We start from the raw sequence: 23,097 nt of genomic DNA, 5'->3' as shown, positions 1-23,097 counted from the left end.
GTAATATTAACAAAATTGTCTGTGAGCGTTCAGTGTAGTCCGAATCCCCGGGGAAGTCTCTAGCTAACGGTGAGCAGAATCCGGTTAACTAATGAGGTCGCTTGTCGTGAGTTATTAGTGCATGGTTAGGAAGGACCGGAAGCACTAATTAGGGGCTTTTTGTATCTGGATAAATGATAGCCACGAGTCCTTTAGTAAAACTTCCATTGTGATATCACCTAGTAAGGGGCACATGCGGAAGGAGTAATAGGGTCTCCGAGGCTTGACTGGTAAGCAAGGTAGTCCGCTGGTGAAAGCCTGACTTAGTATATATCCCGGAAAGAAGTGGATGAGTCAGAGGAGTAGCAGGTTCTATATTGCTCGTGTGGGAGGTTAGACAGAGAAGTCTATCCGGAGTGAATGAAAAGTAGACAGAAGTGGTTTACTTGTAGTGAGAGAAAATTTTTCTTTCTATTTAGAACACTCAGACACAGCGGCGAACGTTGTATATTGTTAACTAAAATTTGCATTCGCACTTTAGGAAAAATTCAAAGTTTCCGTTACCTTGTGAAGGAGGGAGTCAGTCGGAAGACTGCCCTGACGTCACTCCGTGCCGCGCTGGTATTGGTTGAGACAGCGGGCGTGTAGTGGAGCTGAAATTGTAAGGGAGGGGTGAGTGCCGGAGCGTGAGACCTCGTCTCACGAAAGGCCGCGCACCCATTGGACAAGGATTTTTTGTAGTCACAGTGTTGATTGGTTACTGCGAGATAGAAGTCGCGTTAGCATTGGAAGCACAAAGGTAAACAAAATTAATCAACAGGAGCTTGAGAAGAGTTTGGAAAGGTGTATGTGGTATCCTGAGTTTATACCTAATCCACAGTACTTAGGCTTTCATAAGGAACAGATTCTACGAGGTAGACCGCGCATAATGTACGGAGTAAAAAGAAAAATGTCTTTTTCCGATAAAATAAAGAATTTTTTTAAGACAGACAAGCCCATTAGAACGAGGGAAGGTGTGATCATTCCCCCGCCAAATACTCCTGCCTCCTTCATGATGTTTGAAAAAGGGTATCATACCTGTGTATGGTTAGAAAACTGGGTAAAGTACACTGCAGATGACGGAGTCCTAGCATTTCCTATTGATGGTACTTTTAATGGCAGAGTCCTGTTTAACTTGAGAACCCGAATGAATGAATTGCATCCCAGACCCAGATTAACCCAGTACGAAGCACTAGAAGAATGGGAGATTGAGGCTCTGGAAAGAGATAGACCCCGGATGGACAAGGGAGTAAGCAAATGGTATCCAAAGGTCCAAAAAGAAACCAAAGAGCAGAAAATGAAACAGTGGAGACAGAATATGATGGTTGAGGGGTTGTTTCCAATGATGGGGGTACTCGAACAAGAGAAAGGGAAATGTACTGAGAAAACCCGCCACCTAATGACCGTGGGAGACTCGGTAGATGAACACCTAGAGGATTTGTTGATGAAAAACCCCCCTCCCTATGTTGCAGAGTCAGAGCCTATGAGTCCAACGAACCCGTTCTCTAAATATCCCAGGTATCGCAGGGCCAGTGAGACAGACGTACCTGGCGCTGAAAGTAAGGCCAGTGATGGGTTTTGCAGACCTAGTACCGCGATTCCAAATTATCGCCCTTTTGGGGAAGACCGACCAAGTTTGGTCCTTCCGACTGCCCCAAATATCTATCCTACATTGGTACCCCAAGTGATGCATGACAATTCTTCAGAAAGGGTTTTACGTGAGAGAGAAAGGGAAGCCCTGAACAAACAGCGAATTGAATTGATTCAGACTATAGCTCAGATAAATCCCAGTCCGGATTCACTGACTATCCCAGTAACTATCGGTCCAGCTATACCTCTTTATGGGGATAGACTGACTAGTCCAAGAACTCCTATTATAACTCCAATTGTACAAACCCCTAGTATTCCTCCCCCGAGAAAAGAGCCGCTCATAGTCGATGATCAAGAAAGTGAATGTGAATCTGTAATCTCCCTAATGGATCTGCCTATAAGGGAACCTGGGACCAGTGTACCAAGGGCAAGAACCCAGGCTAGGACAAAGGAGGTCCTGATTGAAACCACTTCAGGGGTCAGAAGTGCCTCTATAGTTTCTCCGGAAGAATTGGATAGATGGACCAAAGAGTTAGAAAAGGACACACCCCAACCGAAACCCTTAGAGATCTATAAACTAAGGATAGAAATAGAGGAACTAATGGCTGGTAATGTAGGATTGGACCGGTTAAACTCCTTTAGTGAAGACGAGTTACTGTTCATCAGCAAAAACCTTACCCGGAACACTAGATTGCTCCATGAGAGATTGATGGACACTGCCGCAGACATGGGTTTTACGTGAGAGAGAAAGGGAAGCCCTGAACAAACAGCGAATTGAATTGATTCAGACTATAGCTCAGATAAATCCCAGTCCGGATTCACTGACTATCCCAGTAACTATCGGTCCAGCTATACCTCTTTATGGGGATAGACTGACTAGTCCAAGAACTCCTATTATAACTCCAATTGTACAAACCCCTAGTATTCCTCCCCCGAGAAAAGAGCCGCTCATAGTCGATGATCAAGAAAGTGAATGTGAATCTGTAATCTCCCTAATGGATCTGCCTATAAGGGAACCTGGGACCAGTGTACCAAGGGCAAGAACCCAGGCTAGGACAAAGGAGGTCCTGATTGAAACCACTTCAGGGGTCAGAAGTGCCTCTGTAGTTTCTCCGGAAGAATTGGATAGATGGACCAAAGAGTTAGAAAAGGACACACCCCAACCGAAACCCTTAGAGATCTATAAACTAAGGATAGAAATAGAGGAACTAATGGCTGGTAATGTAGGATTGGACCGGTTAAACTCCTTTAGTGAAGACGAGTTACTGTTCATCAGCAAAAACCTTACCCGGAACACTAGATTGCTCCATGAGAGATTGATGGACACTGCCGCAGACATGGGAATTGATGTTAGTCGTTCCAAAGTCCTTCAGAAACCCTACAGAGCAGATTTTTCCGACAAAGACTTAGAGAACATGAATGTGTCAGGAAAACAAACCCAGATAAAGGAATTGTTGAAGCTCCTACAGAAATGGGGGGATGTAGAAAAATGGAAAACCCAGTGGGCGAAGAAAAAGGAAGATAGTAGGGCTAAACCCATGGCCTCAGAATATGTACTAAAAGAAGTAGGTCCAGCAGAAAAATTGTGTCCCATGAGAGAAGTACCTGGGGGGAAATATGTCCACGTCCCTTGGTCCCGACAAGACATTGTGTCATTTACTAATGACTTTCCAAAATTACGGGAGAAACCAGTTGACTGGTACAGACAGGTCGAATGCTTCATAAAAGTTCAGAAATGCCTTCTGAAAGACCTGGATGGGTTTTTCGACATTGTGGTGCCTGTAGATTTATGGACTGAGTGCAAAATTGAAATTGATTGGCCCAATGATGAATATGAGAGAGACGCTAAAACCGGAGCTCCCTCACCTGAAGTAATGAGGAAGTATGATCAAGTCATACAATATTTAAAGAAGAAGGTGCCCGCAAAGGAAACTGATTGGACCCGGATAGATAGAACTACCCAAGAGCGCGATGAAACCGTCCACTCCTTTTATGAAAGGTTACTGCAGGTGTTCAAAACCTACAGCGGAATTGATAATGTGGACATGAAGGACATGACCCATTTCAGTTATAGATTCGTGTTAGGATTAAGACCTGAAATATCCCAGTGGATTCGAGATAATAAAATCATTTGGCAGGGAAAGCCCATAGATGATGTCCTCAAGTTTGCCAAGTACTGCGAGGATGAGATAGAAAACAAGAAGAAAGCCCTCAAGGAGAAGGTTATGTGGGCGCAGGTGAAATTGGCTGAACAGCAAGAAAAACAGTTAAGTAAATTAAATACTAATAATAATAATGCCCAAAATTCCAATGCTGGGGGAGGAGGGAAACCCCGGGTAAAAATGAGTCGGGAGGAGGCTATGAAAAACTTTCCCTGCCACGGGTGCGGTCAGATAGGGCATTGGAGAGACGAGTGTCCACATTTGCAGGCTAGTAATGCCCCCGTAAATGGTTTAAATCCACAGGTGCAGAAAGAGGGGACAAGAAAGAACCAGCAACAGGTAAAACTGCCTCCAGTGCCTCGCGCTCCTAGACCAAATTATAAGAATCAGGGTCAGCAGAATGAAAGGGCCGAGGTATGGGAAGGAGAGAATGAGAGAAATGCAACAATTCCGCAGTATTTGTTAAATGATTCCTTCCTCTGTGATGATCAAGATTGACGGGGCCTGAGGGGGGAGGACAAGGAGTGCGTACTTGGCGCCTCCTTACCGGTAGACCAGACTGGACCATACATTGAAGGAAAGGTCGAGGGAAAAGACGTCACCTTTTTGTTGGACACTGGTGCTACCCGTTCTACTGTGAGAACAGTGGATGTTCCTAACCTACCCCTCTCGGGAGAAGCAATCCAAATAGTGGGTGTTTCAAATCAAATAATCAGTACTCCAGTAACTGAACCCATGGAGATTTCCATAGGAAATTTCAAGGAAATGCACAGATTTGTGGTCTGTGACTCCAGTCCCGTGAACCTGTTAGGACGAGATTTGTTGTGCAAAATGAACTGTACCATCTTTTGCACACCAAATGGTGTCGAGATTCAGACCCCAGATGAAGATGGCCTGTACAAATTGATGTTAGTAAGACCTGACACCGAAATTAGACCCCTGTCCATTGAAGACCTTCCTGAAGAATTGCAGTCAAAAGTGGTACCTGAAGTATGGGATTTCACAGGAAGAGATGTAGGCTTAATGGCAAATGTAGATCCAGTTAAAATAGCCATAAAAACAAATGCTGTTTACCCGAGAACCAGACAATACAAAATGAGTGCAGAAGTAAAAGCTGGAGTTGCCATTGAAGTAAACAGATTACTCGAAGCAAACATCATACAGGAAGTAATGAGCAGTCCCTGTAATTCGCCCATAATTGGAATTAAAAAGCCTAGCGGAAAGTACCGGGTAGTGCAGGATCTGCGCAAGGTAAATCAAATTGTTGTACCTTGCTGTCCCATTGTGCCCAACCCCGCGGTGATACTGTATCAGATTCCTTGGAATGCGGAATGGTTCACTGTCATTGACCTGTGCCATGCATTCTTCTCCATCCCATTGCATCCTGAAAGCAAGTTCCTTTTTAGTTTTGAATTTGACAGCCATGTCTATGTCTGGAATCGTGTCCCCCAAGGGTACACTGAAAGTCCATCGATTTTCAACCAGATCCTAAAAAGATGCCTTGAATCTTTAGTACTGCCAAGAAAGTCTGTTCTGGTACAGTACATAGACGACCTTCTGGTGGCGTCTAAAAGTCAAACTGACTGTGTCACTGATACCATTGCCTTGCTGAATCACTTAGGAAAGGGAGGACATAAAGTATCACCAGACAAATTACAGTTCTGTAGGAACTCAGTGAAATATCTGGGGCACCAGATAGAGAAGGGGATCCGAAAAGTCACTACAGAAAGGATCAAGATAATTCAAACTATGGACCTACCCAGAACCCAGAAAGAAGTAAGAATGTTTCTAGGAGTTGTAGGATACTGCAGACAATGGATTGTAGGATTCGCAGCTCTAGCCAAACCCCTGATAAAAATGACCAAGAAAGGAGTGGAAGACCCAGTCAGTTGGGACGAAGAAAGCATGTCCGCTTGGGTAAAATTGCGAAATTGTCTGTGCTCAGCTCCTGCATTAGGAATGCCTGATTATTCCAAGAACTTCGAACTGTTCTGTGACACAAGAGACAATTGTGCGCTTTCAGTCCTGACACAGGAGCATGGACTGAACAGGCGTCCCGTGGCCTATTTTTCGGCCACTTTAGATCCAGTGGCTGCTGGATTACCAGGATGCCTGAAGGCGGTAGCTGCTACATGCGCTAGTCTGGAACAGAGTGAGAATATTGTCATGGGACATCCTGTCACTGTATATGTTCCACATTCTGCTGTAATCTTACTGACCCGAACCAAGACCCAGTATCTCACCCCTAGTCGGCTGACTAAGTATGAGAGAATTCTAATAGGTGCTGAGAATGTAATTATTTCCCGGTGCAATGTCTTGAACCCTGCAACCCTGTTGCCTATTCCTCTGGATGTAGAAGCAGAGGGTGAAATGGAGCATAACTGCATAGATTTAACAGAATTCAGCACTAAGCCACGTCCTGATATCAAAGAAATAGCCTTACTCGATGAGGATATTATGATGTTTGTGGATGGCTCATGTTTGAGACATGAAGATGGAGGTTTAAGTGCTGCCTATGCCGTAGTCACATTGGCGACAACCCTGGAAGCATCTTACCTATGCGAAGTAAAATCTGCACAAGTAGCAGAACTAATCGCATTGACAAGAGCTTGTAAGCGGGGGAAAAACAAAAGAGTAACTGTTTATACTGACAGCCAGTACTGTTATGGGGTTGTTCATGACTTCGGCCAGCTATGGTTACAAAGAGAATTCATGACGTCCTCAGGTACCCCTATCAGAAATGGAAAGGTGGTACAGAACCTACTGGAAGCAATTCAATTGCCCAAAGAATTGGCTGTGGTCAAGTGTGCGGCTCACAGGTCTGGAAATGATGATGTGACAGCCGGAAATAGATACGCTGACCAAATCGCCCAGTTTTGTGCCCGACACAAAATGTCCCTCCAAATTGGATTATGGGGTGGTGGAAACAGCTGCCAACTGATGTTGTTTGAAAGTGTATCTACATGGGAGGAATTGAGAAACCTGCAACAGGCAACAGACAGGGAAGAAAAGGACAGATGGAGGACGAACGAATGTAGAATCAGGAATGATGGTGTGGTGGTTAACCAAACTGGTGTGCCTGTACTGCCAGACAGCCTGGTAGACCCCATGGTCAGAATGATACATGAACCAACACATATGGGGAGGGATGCAATGTGTCGTGTGTTTGAAAAGGTATTCTATAATTCAAAATTCAGGAACACGGCGGAAAAGCTTTGCCAGAGGTGCCTAGTGTGCCAGCAATTCAACGCAGGAAAGAGGACTGTAGTAGAACAAAGTACAATTGGAAAGGCAGAAGGTCCCTTTGTCAGGATGCAGGCGGACTTTATCCAGTTGCCCATGTGCAAAGGATACAGATATGTCCTGGTCATAGTTTGCCTATTTTCTAGATGGGTGGAGGCCTACCCAGCAAAGAAAAATGATGCCATAACTGTAGCCAAACTATTACTCAGGGAATTGATACCTAGATATGGAATTCCAGAGACTATTGAAACAGACCAAGGTGGGCACTTTGCCAACGATGTCCTAAAAGAACTCTGTAGAGCATTTAAAATGGAGCAAAGGCTGCACTGTGCCTACCGTCCAGAGGCTTCTGGAATAGTGGAACAAGTGAATGGTACTATCAAGTCCAGACTAGTGGCGAAAGTATGTGATTCCACCAAAATGAACTGGATAGAAGCTTTGCCCCTTGTGCTGATGAGTTTGAGAAGTATTCCGAACCGAAAAACAGGCCTGAGCCCCCATGAGGTACTAATGGGGAGAGTGATGCGACAGGCATGGGTACCTGGACACAAACTGCTAAGTATTTCTGATGATTTGGTACTAGAATACTGCAAGCAGCTGGGTGACCAAGTGCGTTCTCTCTCTCAGCAGATTGGAGAGACTGAAGACGAATGGCCAAAGACTCCAGCACATAAACTGAGACCAGGTGATTGGGTGGTGTTAAAGAAACACACCCGGAAGAGTTGCCTTGGACCAAAATGGGGAAAGCCAAGACAAGTGATCCTTGTCACCACAACTGCTGTGAAGTGTGCTGGCGTACCGAAGTGGATCCATGCCAGCCACACGAAGCGGGTAACCGGAGAAAACGCGACTGAAGCTGAAGGTAGTCCAGCCGAGGAGACTCCCGAGGAGGGTCCGGATCTCGCTGACATTGAACTACCGAGCACAAGTCAAGACGTTGATTGGTTCCCTGCCGACGAACAGGTTCTTGATCCAATACGAACCAGGAAATATTCCTTCCTAGATAGTGAATGGGATAGTGAAGGTGAGACAGAATTAGAGGACGAAGATCAGGTCATCGAGACTCACATCAAACCTGATCAGGAAATAGGCCAAGTAGGGACAGATCCAGTCATCGACACTCCTCCTGAAACTCCAGAAACTGGAAAGGGTCAGATAGTGATTAAAGTTGAAGTTCATGCGGAAGAACATCAAGGGATCGAAGTGCATGAACAGGAACAGATAGATATAGACGAACGTGTTCAGGAAGCAGAATCCAGATCACCTGAAAGTAAAGATCAAATACAACTCCAACCTGAACAAGGCCAGCCTAGAAACCAGGCAGAAGAAATAGATGAAAGACCTGGAACTAGTCAGACAGGAAGGGAAATAGACACTGCCGAAACAAAAGTGCCACAACAAAGTGAAATCAAGAGAGTTCACGAGGAAGGTCACGTTTCCTCGACCACTGAAAGACACAAGAATAAGGGTGAACCCCGATACATCAAAAGACTGAGACTAAGAGTAAAGACAGTTGAAGAAAAACTAAAAGACCGAAAAAGGGCTGAAAGTGAAAGAAAAGAAGCCCGAGCCAAGTCTAATAGAAAAAGCACCAGAGTAAAGAAACAGAACAGGTTGTATCGGAGCCCTGAATGGACTTACTTGGCGTTGGAAGAAATTGACGAACCCAACAACAGTGGCAAAAGTGACGAAGAGTCCATTGCTGATCGGAGTTCTGACGAAGACCCTCCTTGAAACAAACCCGAGTGAGCCTCTGGTGTAAAGAGACAAAGAGGGGTTGGAAAGCCACCTGTAAGCTATAATGTCTGATTCAAGTGTAAATGGAAGATCCAAATTTAGTTGTTGCAAAACTTGCTGTAAAATATGCTTATGTAGTATAGCCATGTTAATAGTAATATGGATAGGATTAACAGTCTTTATACCTTTTATGGTAAGTAAAGACCCTAACTTGTATCCCACTAACCCAGAGACTCTAGACACAGAAACTGTACAGACTGAAGAAACACCACGAAGTTTAGAAAAACGTGACAATACAGTTAGCCTGAGACCCACACGACCTAAATTAGAAGCATCAGATGAGGGTGGACCACATTTTCACAGCATGAAAAACAGGACACACTTAAATGTCTTTGCTAACCTTTTAGTGCACTATGTAGAAGCTATGGAAATAGAAGATTGTTATGTTTGCATGAAGCTACCCACTTCTGTAGCTGAAGGCGTGACATATCACCATTTACCCCTGACCTACGGAATTTCCTGTAGTATATTAGCAAGCTTATTCTATAGAAGCACTTTACAGTACTATTACTCAAACACTGACGTAATCTTTTCAGAACTTCCCGTTCGTGGAAACCTAAACCTTGTACATATTAGAAGTGAGGTGACCCGTTACATGGGAGAATATTTTCTGACTATAGGTGACATAGATTTAAATGAAGCTAGACAAGCTAACCTGACCTGTTCCTTGCAAGAGCAGGAAAAGATGTTTATAAAAATGGCAGATAGAAGGAGGGAAAAGTTTCAGAAAAAGGCCACTGACAAAAAGGATAGAACCCCTAGGTGGGCAGAAAAGATGGAAAGCACCTCAGAAGGCGAAGCTGCTCCTGCTTTGTTGCTGGATTCTGAACGGAAAGGGAAACTCTGTCTTCATAGAGAAAAGACTAGTCATTATAACAATGTATTCATCGGTTCCAGCGAGTGTGAACATAATTACAAGGTAATTGGAGGTTGGGGTTTCAAAAATGGGTCAGAACCTGTGTTTCCTGGAATATATTATATATGTGGGAACAAGGCGTATTTCAAATTGCCGGATCACTGGTATGGAAGCTGCTACTTTGGCATTGTTTTCCCAAAAATATACCATGTGAACAACGCTGCTGGAAGCAATGGAGATACTAATGGCTTAGCGCGTAGAAAACGTGAAAGTGTAGGAGAAATTGTAGGGGATATTTTTAGTGCACTGATACCTGGAATGGGGGTAGTTCTGAATACTCACAGAATCTGCAAATTGTCTACAGTGGTGGATCGGTTATCAACTGACACTGCTGCCGGATTCCTGCTGGTCAATACTGAAATGGTTGCGATCAGATCAATGGTTTTACAGAATCGCCTTGCTCTTGACACCTTATTGGCAAAAGAGGGCGGAGTCTGCAGGATGCTGAAGGCGCAAAATTGTTGCACCTACATACCTGACAAAAGTATCGAACTTAAGAAATATGTAAGGAACATAACTAATTTGGAAAAAGAACTCAAACCATTAGAGGTTGACAGTGCCTGGAAGAGACTGACTGATGGTCTCTCCTCTGTAGGTAGTTGGTTTTCTAACTTAGGTAAAAGTCTTCTGTGGAAAATACTGATGCCAATAGCTGGAATAGGTGTGGTTGTATTGATCATATTCATCTGCTGTAAATGTCAAAAATGCAAAAAGAAGTACACTGTGAATAAGAGAGGAGTGAAGAGAAATGTTGATGAGCTAGGACTAGAAGAGTTAAGAAACCAGATTTATAAAAAGGCCAAGAATCACCACTCTCATAGAGAAGCTGAAAGAAAACTAAACAATAAATTTGTTGAAATAGAAATGAACGAATTGGAAGAATGAAGTTGGCATCTGTTTCCTTTATAGTGATGATAGTAAATATCATCAAAGAGGGGATTGATGGAGCAAGGATTCGCACGTAAAGCGACTTGCTCTTACTCAAGAACCTCGCCTAACTTGTAATAATATTAATTCAACCTATCCGTCGTTTATTTCGCCTTTTTCCCCAACACGCGGGTGTCCCTAGGAGGCTTGCCTATGTGTTTTTCCGTAATAACAAAGCTTGCACTACTGAAATGGCCGCTTTGCAGAAATCCAGTCTGCGCATGCGTCGGTCATACCCACGTGATGTGACGCACTCGCATTTTGGAGGGATTTTGTTGCTCATGCGCATTGTCACTGAAAATGGCCGCTTGTATTTAACCATGCTCTCTGCCCGCTCCTGCTGCTTTTTGCATATCTGTCTTTTCCGCACTAACTTTAATGCTATAGATATTATAAAGTAAAGGGTGCAGTGAAGCATTACCTGGTATACAGTGTATTCATTTTGTCTGTGTTTCTAATTTGTTTTCACTTACTTTTCATGTATTACACATCCATGGGCCGGGGTCGGGAGATTGAATCCATTTTGAAGCCTGTGAACTCCCCGCACACGTGATGAGGGAAAAACCCAACTGCGCAGAAGCAAAACTCAGCCAGCTGGCTCCTGAAGCAAGATGCGCCTGGGAACCTACCTAGGTCATGGGCGAAGATGCTGCTATCTACCTAAATTGTGTTACATTGTTTCTATATGCTGTACACTCTCATTGTTTTCCATATTCCTATGCCTGGGAACGTGAACGCAAAGGGCGGGTATGAAAAATTAAATATTCATTGTGGGAACACAGAATTATAGGTGGTAACCATGACATAACCACCTCTCCTGACCAATCATAAGGTGGGAACTTGTCACTTGCAACATTTGTGGGTGGTCTAGGGGTCCCAAAAGAGTATAACTAGTCTAGTTTAGCTTAGAGAAATTGTCCGACTTGTCCGAGTAGCAGACCTGTCACTGACCCTACGAACTCTATAGGTGATTGATACAGAGCGCTGCGGAGCACTCTGTCCACACTTTCCACAAACTCCAAGGGGTGGAAATAGTGCTGGCGAAGCACTTTGCTGGGAAATTCGAAAACCCAATCGGGGTTACTGGCGGATTCCGTGCAGAAGAGGGGGTAACGCAGGCGTTGCATCCGAGGCTGCAGGTGTTGGTCGTGCCCTTTGGTGAGCTCAGTCCTGACCCAAATCCTGAGGGGTATCCTGTCCTGACTGTCCGTAAGCTGTACCTTCTCACCTCCTGGTATTCCTGCTTCCTTGAGGGTCCTTGTCCCCGAACTTGTCCCAACTGACCCGTGGCCAGGGTTAGTCTTCATTCCCGTCCTAGGTAAATATTATATGTGGGTGTCCGTCTGTTTATACTCTTACCTTTCCTTTTTCTTAATAAAGCACTCTTGCCTGTGATATTTGCCCTATCACCTTTAAGTGATTATATGCTGCTGTTTTATTAGTGATATTCCACTTCTCTCCCTACCAGTAGGATATTATTAAATTGTCATATTATGTTAGTATGTTCCCTTTTCCCTTTCCTTTAGTATGTTTGCAGTGAACTTAGTAAGAATAGCATAAAGTTTAGAATAAGAAATAAGTGCACATGTTAGTTCTTTCTCGCGTCCCTTGCCTTAGTTTAAGCCTGTGCTGAATAGCATGTTCCTTAATACTCATCCTCTATAGTGTTCCCTAATACTCCAATGGTACTTGCCCTAATCCATAGTTACATTGTGGCTTTAATCCTAATTGTTGATGTACTGATTTGTATCTGCCTCATTAACCTGGCATATTCATTATAAAAATTCTTTACATAAACTTTGAAAACCCATCAGGTGTCCGTGGTCATTTTACATTATAAAGTGTGGATAAATGTACTAGGTGTGTAAAGGTTCTACTCCTTTTAGGAATCTTGTTACCTGTCCACTGCTAGCTCCTGATCTATCAGGAGTAATGTGCCTGTGGTAAGTCAGGTACATGAATAGTAAGTGGTGTAAGAGTCACCCCCCGAATTACTCATAGTAGCGTGGAAAGGTTTCACCCGGTTCATGCAAAACCCGTCATCATATGCACGCCAGGGCCCAGTGCGTGGAAATTTGGTAAATTAGTGCCCCGGGTGACCTGCGCGCTCTATCAAAGGTGGTTTAAAGGTCAACATGTTTCATGCCTATAATCTCCTAATGGATGAGTGGCGTTTCATCAGGACCGGGGGACAAAAAACCTAATCTACTCTGAAGTAGAGGAGGCGGTCAGAAGGATGTCCTAAGGAGTACCGTCCCTGTATCGTGTATACCAATGGTATCAACATAGAAGATCTTTGGCAAAGAGCCCCCCCGCGAGGCCCATTGGGCATTGCAGCGCTGGCCAACGAGGAGCTGCCCTATGATGAAGCATGACACCACTCAGGTTGTGAGGGCTCTTGTTCCTTATTGGAGCTCCCCCCCTGTTCATTCTCTTACCTGCCGTTCCGTTTCCTTCTTATCTCCCCCCCTCTTCCCTAGCAACTGCATACCCAATTGTTACACTGACAAGAGAAACAATGAACAACCAGAGCAGCCAATGGCTGAAAATAAGCTGGGAAGATGACAGTGACATCTTCCTACTCTTGTTCGCCACCTATACCTCCAGTATTAAAAGGAGCCAGCCCACATGGAGAGTTAGAGTGCAAGGGGTAACCATTACGGCACTCATCAACACTAGGGGTGGGCCGAATTTGCGTAGTCGCGCCACTCGAAGCTACAAGAAACGGTAAAAAATCTCTGTGAGAACGCAAAAGTTCAGCGAACACACGAAATTGCTTGTTCTGCCCGTTCGCGATGTTTTTTTCATGTTCGCGAACGCTGTTTACATGCTCGGGGGGAAATATCTTGCGAACACTCATTTTTAAAGCACGAACAAGCTAAAAATTCCGCAAAGCCGTAGAATATTTGGCAATTCCGCGTTCTCCGCGGAACGCAAAATTACCCAAATTTCGCAAGCGGAAGGAAATTTACTGTCTAGACCTAATCGACACTGGAGCATCTGTGAATGGGATGACCGCAGATCAATACAACCAACTAATACCATGTCCAAGGCTCGCACCCAGGATGACTCCAATCTTTGCTTGTGGGGGTCTTAGCCCACTGGCAGTGGCAAACACATGATACACTGAAATCAACCATGGTGTAACCACCTTCTGAGGGAGCAACCATGCTGCTCAGCTACATGATGGCTGAGGAACTGGAACTGATACAGTGTGAGCACAGCATTCATTCACAAAAAATGACTGACTACCGAATGACTTTGACCATCTTTTCCCAGGCCTAGGCTGATTGAAGGCCCCTCCACCATGAAGCTACATACAGGATCCAGGTTAAAGCTGACAAGCCTCTGGCACAGAAGGATAGCCTTCCACCTGCACCCACAGGACGAGGCCAAATTCATGAAGCGGAAGACGCTTTGGGTAATTGAAAAGGTGATCGGCGCCACCACAAGTGCATCTCAAGACGACTGGGTGCTATAAGACTGTGCGTGGACCACAGGCTCCTGAATAAGGCCTTAAAGAAAGAAGACAACCTCATGTTCACCACTGATTGATCTCATCGACAACGTGAACAGGGCCCACTGGTTTTCTAAGCTAGAAGCAATGCCAGCTATTACTAGCTAGCAATTTGACAAAGGGTGCCAATGATTATCAACGTCCTCAACCCATGTTGGCCTGTTGCGTTTTAAGAGGCATCTCATTTGCAGGCAGGTTTTTTAAAATGCCATAAAAGAGACTTTGACCGGCATTGGTAGTGTCTTAAGTCTTATTGCCAACATTTTTATCTCTGCATACAATGCTCATAAACATCAAAAGTGCTTAATAGTGACCCTGCAACGTCTGACAGACTTTTGATTGACACTACACCAGCAGAAATGTGTATTCCTAAAAACAGTATGTTCTTTGGGGCAAGGGTGAATTTGGGCCCACAGGAGTTGGACATCAGAGAAACCGCCACACCCCTTTCTGTGGCAGAAGTGTGAAGCTTCTTCAGGATTGCGACTTATTCAAAGAAGTTCAGTCCCAACTTTGTGACTTTCATGAGAACCCCTGATACTTCTGGACAAGGCAAACATGGTGTGGCCATGGGAAAACATAGAAGCGTTGTGATTAGCTTAGGGGAGGGGAGGGAGGATGCATTATTCCTGTTCCCGCCAGAGGCAGGAGAGTAGGAAAGCATCAGGAAAACACAGGACCCGGCCAGGAGCAGAGGCGGCGCGGGACCCGGTAAGGTAAGTTATTATTTTTAACCCCCACCCCCGCGCGCGTGAATCCCCATGTGATACCCCCACCCACGAGTTATGTCAACTGCACCTGCAGCCAAGTAGGGTTGGGTGCTTTCCCCATGCAAGAACAAGGGCAGGATGAGTGAAAACTAACCGGCCTTGACAGTACCACTGAAGGATGGAGCAGAGATACCCCCACTTTGAGAAAGTGGTACTAGCTATCAGTGGGGGTGCAACTAAAAGCAGTTACAGACTCCTCCTACCCCTCCTTGCTAGCACCCAACTACATCCACCCAAGCAGACATTTCAGTAACAAAATACCTGTTCTTGTTGTTATACTGACTGGGATGCAACAAACCAGCAAACTATTTATCATGGCAGTCCTAAAATTAGGAGTCCTAACTTTACTACTCCTAAACTGAGAAAAATCCTAAATTTAAGACTTTCGGTATTCACAGAAGGCATTTAGGAGTCCTAAAGTTAGGACTCCTAACTTTACTACTCCTAAACTGAGAAAAATCCTAACTTTAAGACTTTTGGTATTCACAGAAGGCATTTAGGAGTCCTAAAGTTAGGATCCTAACTCCTGTGAATACCGAAATGAGTAAGTGCCTTCTGTGAATACCAAAATGAGTAAGTGCCTTCTGTGAATACCAAAATGGTAGTAAGTTTAGGATTTTGTCTTAAGTTAGTTCTGTGAATCAGGTCCCGGATCTTGTGATACATGGAAGTCTGATGGAACTTTGGGCAGAAAAGAAGGCTTTAATCTCAAGATAACCTTGTCAGTAAAGAAACCAACAAAAGGGTTATAACTAAGCAGTGCTCCAGGTATTCCAATCGTCTGACTTGAGCAAGTAGCAACCAAAAAAGTAACCCTAAATAAAATCAATTGGAGATCTACTGATTTCAAAGACTCAAAAGAAGGAAACTGCAAAGCCCTTAACAACAAATAAAGATCCCACGTTGGACCCGGACAATGGATCACTGGGCATTAAAAAAAACAACTTTTAATAACCTGAAAACCAAGGCATCTAATCTATTTAATTCTGGTTTCCTAAAAGCTGTAATGGCTGCCGATTGACTAGGCAGGGTTAACATTGTAAGAGCCAAACTAAATCCAGCTTGAATAAATTAAGAATCTTTATTGGACCACAACCAGCAGGGGAAAGGGATTACGAGGAAGACCAAGTAGAAAAGGATCTCCAGTGCTTCACTGAAAACTTTAAGGTAGCTGGTCGTCATGACTGCTGAATTGACCTAACCATTTCCTCTGAACAACCTAATTCCTGAAAGTTAACCTCTCAAGCTCCAAACCGTCAGATGAACTCTTTCCAGAGATCCGTGGCTAGGATTGGAGCTTACAGAGGCGACGGATCCGCAAGGGAAAAGACAATAAAGAGACACTGGCAGTTGCAGAAAAAGGGAAGCAGGTTTGCCTGGCCAAAATGGAACCACCACCAGAGCTTGAATCTGATCCACCATTATTTTCTGGATACTCCTGGGAATTAGAGCAATGGAAGGAAAAGCATACAGAAGACCACGGCACCACCAGAGTGAAAATGCATCCACTGCTCACTGCCCTGGGGCTTAGACAAGACTGCAAAAATATTGAACCTAGTAATTCTTCTTGGTTGCAAAGCGATCTACCCACTGACCTCCAATCATGTGAGTGAACTGATGGAAGATCTTTGGATATATAATATATAAGGGAGTTTTATAAAGCGCTTGGTTACTCTCAGATGGCGTGTCCCCGCGCTAAGACACAGAAACTCAGCAGGCATGGCAGCAGATTCCGCTCGGTTACTGTGTGTACACAGGTATGTTTTTAGCTTCTTCCTGAAACTGGGTTCGGAAGGCTCCAGGCGAAGGTCCAGAGGTAAGGAGTTCCAGCTCTTCGCCGCCAGGTAGCAAAAAGATCTACCTCCCATGCGAGCCCTTCTTATCCTAGGGACCTTTAATAGGCCTCCATAGGAGGAGCGAAGGGCGCGCGCGGACGCGTATCTGGTGACCAGGTTCTGAAGCGGTGCTGGTGCCTTCCCAGCAAGGATGCGATGGCAGGTGCAAAGGGCTTTAAACTCGACCACCATTGCCATCCCTGAAGACTATAAGATCACACGCAAGGACCGCACCGACCATACAGGAGGAGGAATCGCTATCGTCCATAAGAAATCCATCCGCATCTCAACCAGCTCTGACGCCAACCTCGCTAACTCCGAACACCTTCACTTCCAGATCCACATCGACCCCAAGACCACTCTCAGAGGCACCCTCCTCTACAGACCACCAGGACCCCGCGCAAAATTCAGTGAAGACATCACAGACTTCATCACCCCACACGCGCTCCCCTCCAAAGACTACATCCTTCTAGGAGACCTCAACTTTCACCTTGAAAAGATCAACGACCGCAACACCGCCACCCTCTTAGACAACCTCGCCAACCTCGGACTTAAACAACTAGTCACTTCCCCCACCCACATCGCAGGTCACACACTCGACCCCATCTTCACCTCCAGCAATCATGTCTCCTTCAGCCACACTACGGATCTCCTCTGGACTGACCACAGCTGCGTTCACTTCACCTACAACAAGCCGAAACCCATCAACCACCTCCAACCAACTCTGCAAAGAAACTGGAACAAAATCACCTCGGACCAGATTTCCGCATCGCTCCTTCTAAACACCCCAGCCCACTCTTCTAACGCAAACGAAGCCGCCGCCAACCTCACCCTATGGTTATCCAACACCGCCGACACCTTAGCACCACTGAAAAAACGTCAAAGCAAACCTGGCAGCAAAAAGGCCTCATGGTTCAACGATGATCTTAAGAAGTCCAAGAAACTCTGCCGCTCCCTTGAAAAGACCTGGAAAAAAGACCCAACCACTAGCACCAAGGACGCCTTCAAAAACGCCACCCGCACTCACCACCAACTAATCCGAAAGGCCAAGAAAACAGCATTCAAGGATCGACTTGACAACAACGCCCACAACAGCAAGGAACTTTTCAACATCGTCAAGGAATTTACCAATCCCTCAGCCAACTCCAACGACATCACCCCCTCTCAAGCCCTCTGCGACTCCCTAGCCTCATTCTTCCACAACAAGATTGCAGACATCCACAACAGCTTCGACAACCAACCCGGAGACCAACCCACCCGACCATTTGCTGAACATTCTCCCCCCGTAAACACCCTTAACAACTGGAACCCAATCTCCACTGAGGACACAATCCGCCTGATGAATTCCATCCACTCAGGATCCCCCACAGACCCATGTCCTCACCACATCTTCAACAAAGCAGACTCCATCATAGCACCGCACCTCCGAGACGTCATCAACTGCTCCTTCAACTCCGCCACCTTCCCGGAAGACTGGAAACACGCTGAACTCACCGCCCTTCTGAAAAAACCCACAGCGGACCCCACCGAACTCAAAAATTACCGCCCCATCTCGCTCCTTCCATTCCCGGCCAAAGTCATCGAGAAAGCTGTCAACAACCAGCTCGCCGCCTTCCTCGAAGCCAACAAATCCCTCGACTCCTCACAATCTGGCTTCCGAGCAAAACACAGCACTGAGACCGCCCTCATCGCAGCAACAGACGACATTCGAACTCTACTGGACAATGGAGACACAGTCGCCCTCATCCTCCTCGACCTCTCCGCAGCGTTCGACACAGTCTGCCACAGTACCCTTTTACAACGCCTCAGAAACATCGGAATACAAGGAAAAGCACTTGAATGGATCACCTCGTTCCTCACCGGAAGAACCCAGAGAGTCCGCCTCCCACCATTCAAGTCCGAGGCCACTGAAGTCATCTGTGGCGTACCACAAGGATCCTCACTCAGCCCCACCCTCTTCAACGTATACATGAGCCCCCTCGCGGCCATCGCCCGCCAACACAACCTCAACATCATCTCTTACGCGGATGACACTCAACTAATCCTTTCTCTCACCAATGACCCCAGCACCGCCAAAACTAACCTACACGAAGGAATGAAAGAAGTTGCCGAATGGATGAAACAAAGCCGTCTGAAACTGAACTCAGACAAAACAGAAGTCCTCATCTTAGGGACATCCCCCTCTGCATGGGACGACTCCTGGTGGCCGGAAGCCCTCGGAAAAGCACCCATCCCGACAGACCCCGCACGGAACCTAGGCGTCATCCTGGATTCTTCACTCTCAATGAACAGACAAGTCAGCGCCGTATCCTCTTCCTGCTTCAACATTCTTCGCATGCTCAGAAAAACATTTCGCTGGATCCCCACCGAAACAAGGAAAACAGTCACCCATGCTCTGGTCACGAGCCGACTGGACTACGGAAACACCCTCTACGCAGGCACTACCGCTAAACTCCAGAAGAAACTCCAACGAATCCAAAACGCCTCAGCCAGGATCATATTATTAATTAATTGCAAGTTTATATAGCGCTAGGATCGACTCCCGGAGGAGTATCTCCGCGCTTCGACCGCTGCAAAACCCTTCCTGGCTTCCCTGAGAGATGGTCCCTTAATGGGTATCTCCAGGGTGAGACCAGGCATCCCCGGCGGTCTGGTGGGGCCGTTAGTGCAGATGAGGCAAGCTTATGCCCAGAGTTGCCGAGTGTGATCGCTGATCAGAGTGGGCACCGAGGCGAGAGAATTATCGAGTCCGCTGACCCTGGTCCAGAAACCTGCCGCGTCGGGAATCGAACCCTGGTCCCGGGCCGTCCTCTGCTCTCGGGTCTGCCGCCTCTAACCAGTGAGCCACACTACTGCACAATTATTAGACATCCCACGCAACGAACACATCTCTGGTCACCTTAAAGACCTCCACTGGCTACCCGTCAATAAGAGGATCACTTTCCGACTGCTAACCCACGCACACAAATCACTCTACGACATCGGACCAGAATGCCTCAACTCACGACTGTCCTTCTACACCCCCTCCCGCCAACTACGTTCTTCCAGCCAAGCCCTCGCCACTGTACCTCGCATCAACAAGACCACCATGGGAGGCAGATCCTTCTCATACCTGGCTGCTAAAACTTGGAACTCACTCCCCGCTTACCTTCGCCTTACCCAGAACCACCTAGCATTCAGAAAGCAACTTAAAACGTGGATATTTGACAAGTAATCCTCCTCCCCTGTCTAAGCGCCTTGAGACCCTCTGGGTATGTAGTGCGCTATACAAATTCTCTGACTTGACTTGACCCTACTCCTTACTGGAAGCCAGTGAAGGGTCTGGAGGGCAGCTTTGGTGGCCGATCTTTTGGGAAATTTTAGAATGAGGCGAGTTGCCGCATTCTGTAACACCTGGAGGCGATTTATTGCCTTACTGGTGGCTCCCAGATAGAGCAAGTTGCCGTAGTCCAGGTGCGATGTGATGAGGGCATGCACCAGAGTCCTCCATGCTGACGTAGGAAGGAGATCTAAAACCTTACGCAGACTTTTTAGGACGCTGAAGCTGACACCCGCCACACGGCCTATCTGAGGTCCAAAGGACAGGTCAGCATCAAGCCAGACTCCAAGGTTCCTAGCTTCTTGACAGGGTGTTGGGACCTCGTCTAGGCATGGGGGCCACCACGCCAATGACCAGATAGATGGGTTCCCCCCCACCACGAGCAGCTCGGTCTTACTGCCATTTAATTTGAGGCAGTTGTTGGACATCCAGGCTGCAAGATCTTGCATGCAGTCTCTGAAACTGTCCACCGCAAGGCCGGGCGCACGTGAAAGGGAGATAACTAGCTGCGTGTCGTCGGCGTAGGACACTATATGCAGACCATGGCCCTCAGCAATAGGGGCCACTGGGGAGACATATAGATTAAATAGGGTGGGGCTCAGGGAAGAGCCCTGGGGCACACCCTGGCCCAGGCCGATTTCTTTAGAATAACATTCGCCCTGGCGGACCTGAAAACCTCTCCCCGTCAGGAAGGACTGGATCCATTCGAGTGCAGCTCCAGAGATCCCTCCACTATTCAGACACTGTAGCAAGGTGGTATGAGCTGCAGTGTTGAATGCTGCACTCAGGTCCAATAGGATGAGGGCCATGGTCTGACCCTCATCCACCCCCTGACGTTGGGTCTCCACAGCCATCAGAAGCGCTGATTCCGTTGAGTGGCGGGGACGGAAACCAAACTGGGTGTCATGTAGGAGGGCAGCCTCTTCCACAAAATCCATCAGTTGCATGTTTACCGTTTTTTCCGCCACTTTGGCTAGATAGGGCAGAAGGGAGATAGGTCGGAGGTTTTCTAGTTTTTCGAAGCCGATGTTGGGTTTCTTCCTAAGAGGCAGAACCCCTGCCTGTTTCCAGTCTCTGGGCACAGTCTTAGTTCTAAAAGACACGTCCAGTAGGTGTCTGATATATGGTTCCAGCCCCGGTAAGCTGCTGACTAGACGTTTAGGCGAGGTGGGGTCCCGTGGGGCAGGCCACAGTCCAGGATATAGTCTCTAGGGGCCACATCCCTACCAGGATCATAGGAGAAGTGGCAGTATTCGCAGCCTATCTTATCCTCCACTCGCAGGTTATGCAGACATGGGCTTGCAGTGCTACTACGGAAAGCCATCAGCTCTTGCCAGCTCCAGCGTATTTGTCTCACCCGAGGGACATAGGGTATGGCCCTGGACCGCGTACGATCACAGACCGGAGCAGACGGGCTTTCCTTAGGCGCGCCCGCTGCGCTCGTCCGCTGCGCGTCCGGGAAGTGCTCATTTAAGTAGGGAGATGGGAGGCGTGGCCTCAAAAGTGGGCGTGGCCCGGTGTTTGAGCACGCAATGGCGGCGCTGTAGTCCCCTCCCTGTATCAGAGCTAAGGCCTGCTGTGCCAAGGATTTAATAGCAACTTCCTGGGAGAAGTGCTCTGGGTGAGTGGGGCGTGGGATTAAAATACACAGAAATTAAATATTTTAAAAAACAGCGAGCAGTCTCTCCCGGCTTCCGCCTCAGGAGTAAGTCAATGTCTTTTGGCGTGCTAGTGATTCAGCGCGTTTTTAAAGGGTAGAGGTCGGGTGGGCGTGGCCCGGTGTTTGAGCGCGCGATGGCGGCGCTGTAGTCCCCTCCCTGTATCAGCACTAAGGTCCGCTGTGCCAAGGATTTAATAGCAACTTCCTGGGAGAAGTGCTCTGGGTGAGTGGGGCGTGGGATTAAAATACACAGAAATGCAATATTTTAAAAAAACTGCGAGCAGTCTCTCCCGGCTACAGCCTCAGGAGTAAGTCAATGTCTTTCGGCGCGCTAGTGATTCAGCGCATTTTTAAAGGGTAGAGGTCGGGTGGGCGTGGCCTCAAAAGTGGGCGTGGCCCGGTGTTTGAGCGAGAGATGGCGGCGCTGTAGTCACCTCCCTGTATCAGCGCTACGGTCCGCTGTGCCAAGGATTTAATAGCAACTTCCTGGGAGAAGTGCTCTGGGTGAGTGGGGCGTGGGATTAAAATACACAGAAATGCAATATTTTTAAAAACAGCGAGCAGTCTCTCCCAGCTTCCGCCTCAGGAGTAAGTCAATGTCTTTCGGCGCGCTAGTGATTCAGCGCATTTTTAAAGGGTAGAGGTCGGGTGGGCGTGGCCTCAAAAGTGGGCGTGGCCCGGTGTTTGAGCGCGAGATGGCGGCGCTGTAGTCACCTCCCTGTATCAGCGCTACGGTCCGCTGTGCCAAGGATTTAATAGCAACTTCCTGGGAGAAGTACTCTGGGTGAGTGGGGCGTGGGATTAAAATACACAGAAATGCAATATTTTAAAAAACAGCGAGCAGTCTCTCCCGGCTTCCGCCTCAGGAGTAAGTCAATGTCTTTTCAAACCTATCCAGAGTGATGAGGGGAATGATGGATTCAGATGGCCCACAAGCAAGTTCTACCTCCTCAGAAGGTATACTGCTTACAGAGAAAGGAGATGCTGTATCCCTCCTCACCCCCCCAAAGACAAATGATACTCGTCAACTGAACTAAGGTTGACTGACCTGTTCCTCCCTTGCATGGATAATAGCTCCTGGCCACTTGGCTGTCTGTGAGAATTAAAACTGAGTGGTTGAGTCTCATTGGAGCAATTATACTGCTTTAACTCTCTCCTATTTGAAGACATTTAATCTTATCAAGGAGACCACAGCCCTTGGACTTAGAGGGACTGAAGGGTCACTCCTCAACCCCTTCCGTTGGCATATGTAGAAATTACTGTGGAAGAGGGGAGAAGAAACGAAGACCCCTTGCTCAATGATTCCGCCTGAAGCCACCTGCTGCAGTTACCTGCACCATAAT

This window comes from Lissotriton vulgaris, chromosome 5 (genome assembly GCF_964263255.1).
Source record: "Lissotriton vulgaris chromosome 5, aLisVul1.2, whole genome shotgun sequence".
Taxonomy (NCBI): domain Eukaryota; kingdom Metazoa; phylum Chordata; class Amphibia; order Caudata; family Salamandridae; genus Lissotriton; species Lissotriton vulgaris.
Note: the sequence above shows the minus strand (reverse complement) of the source record.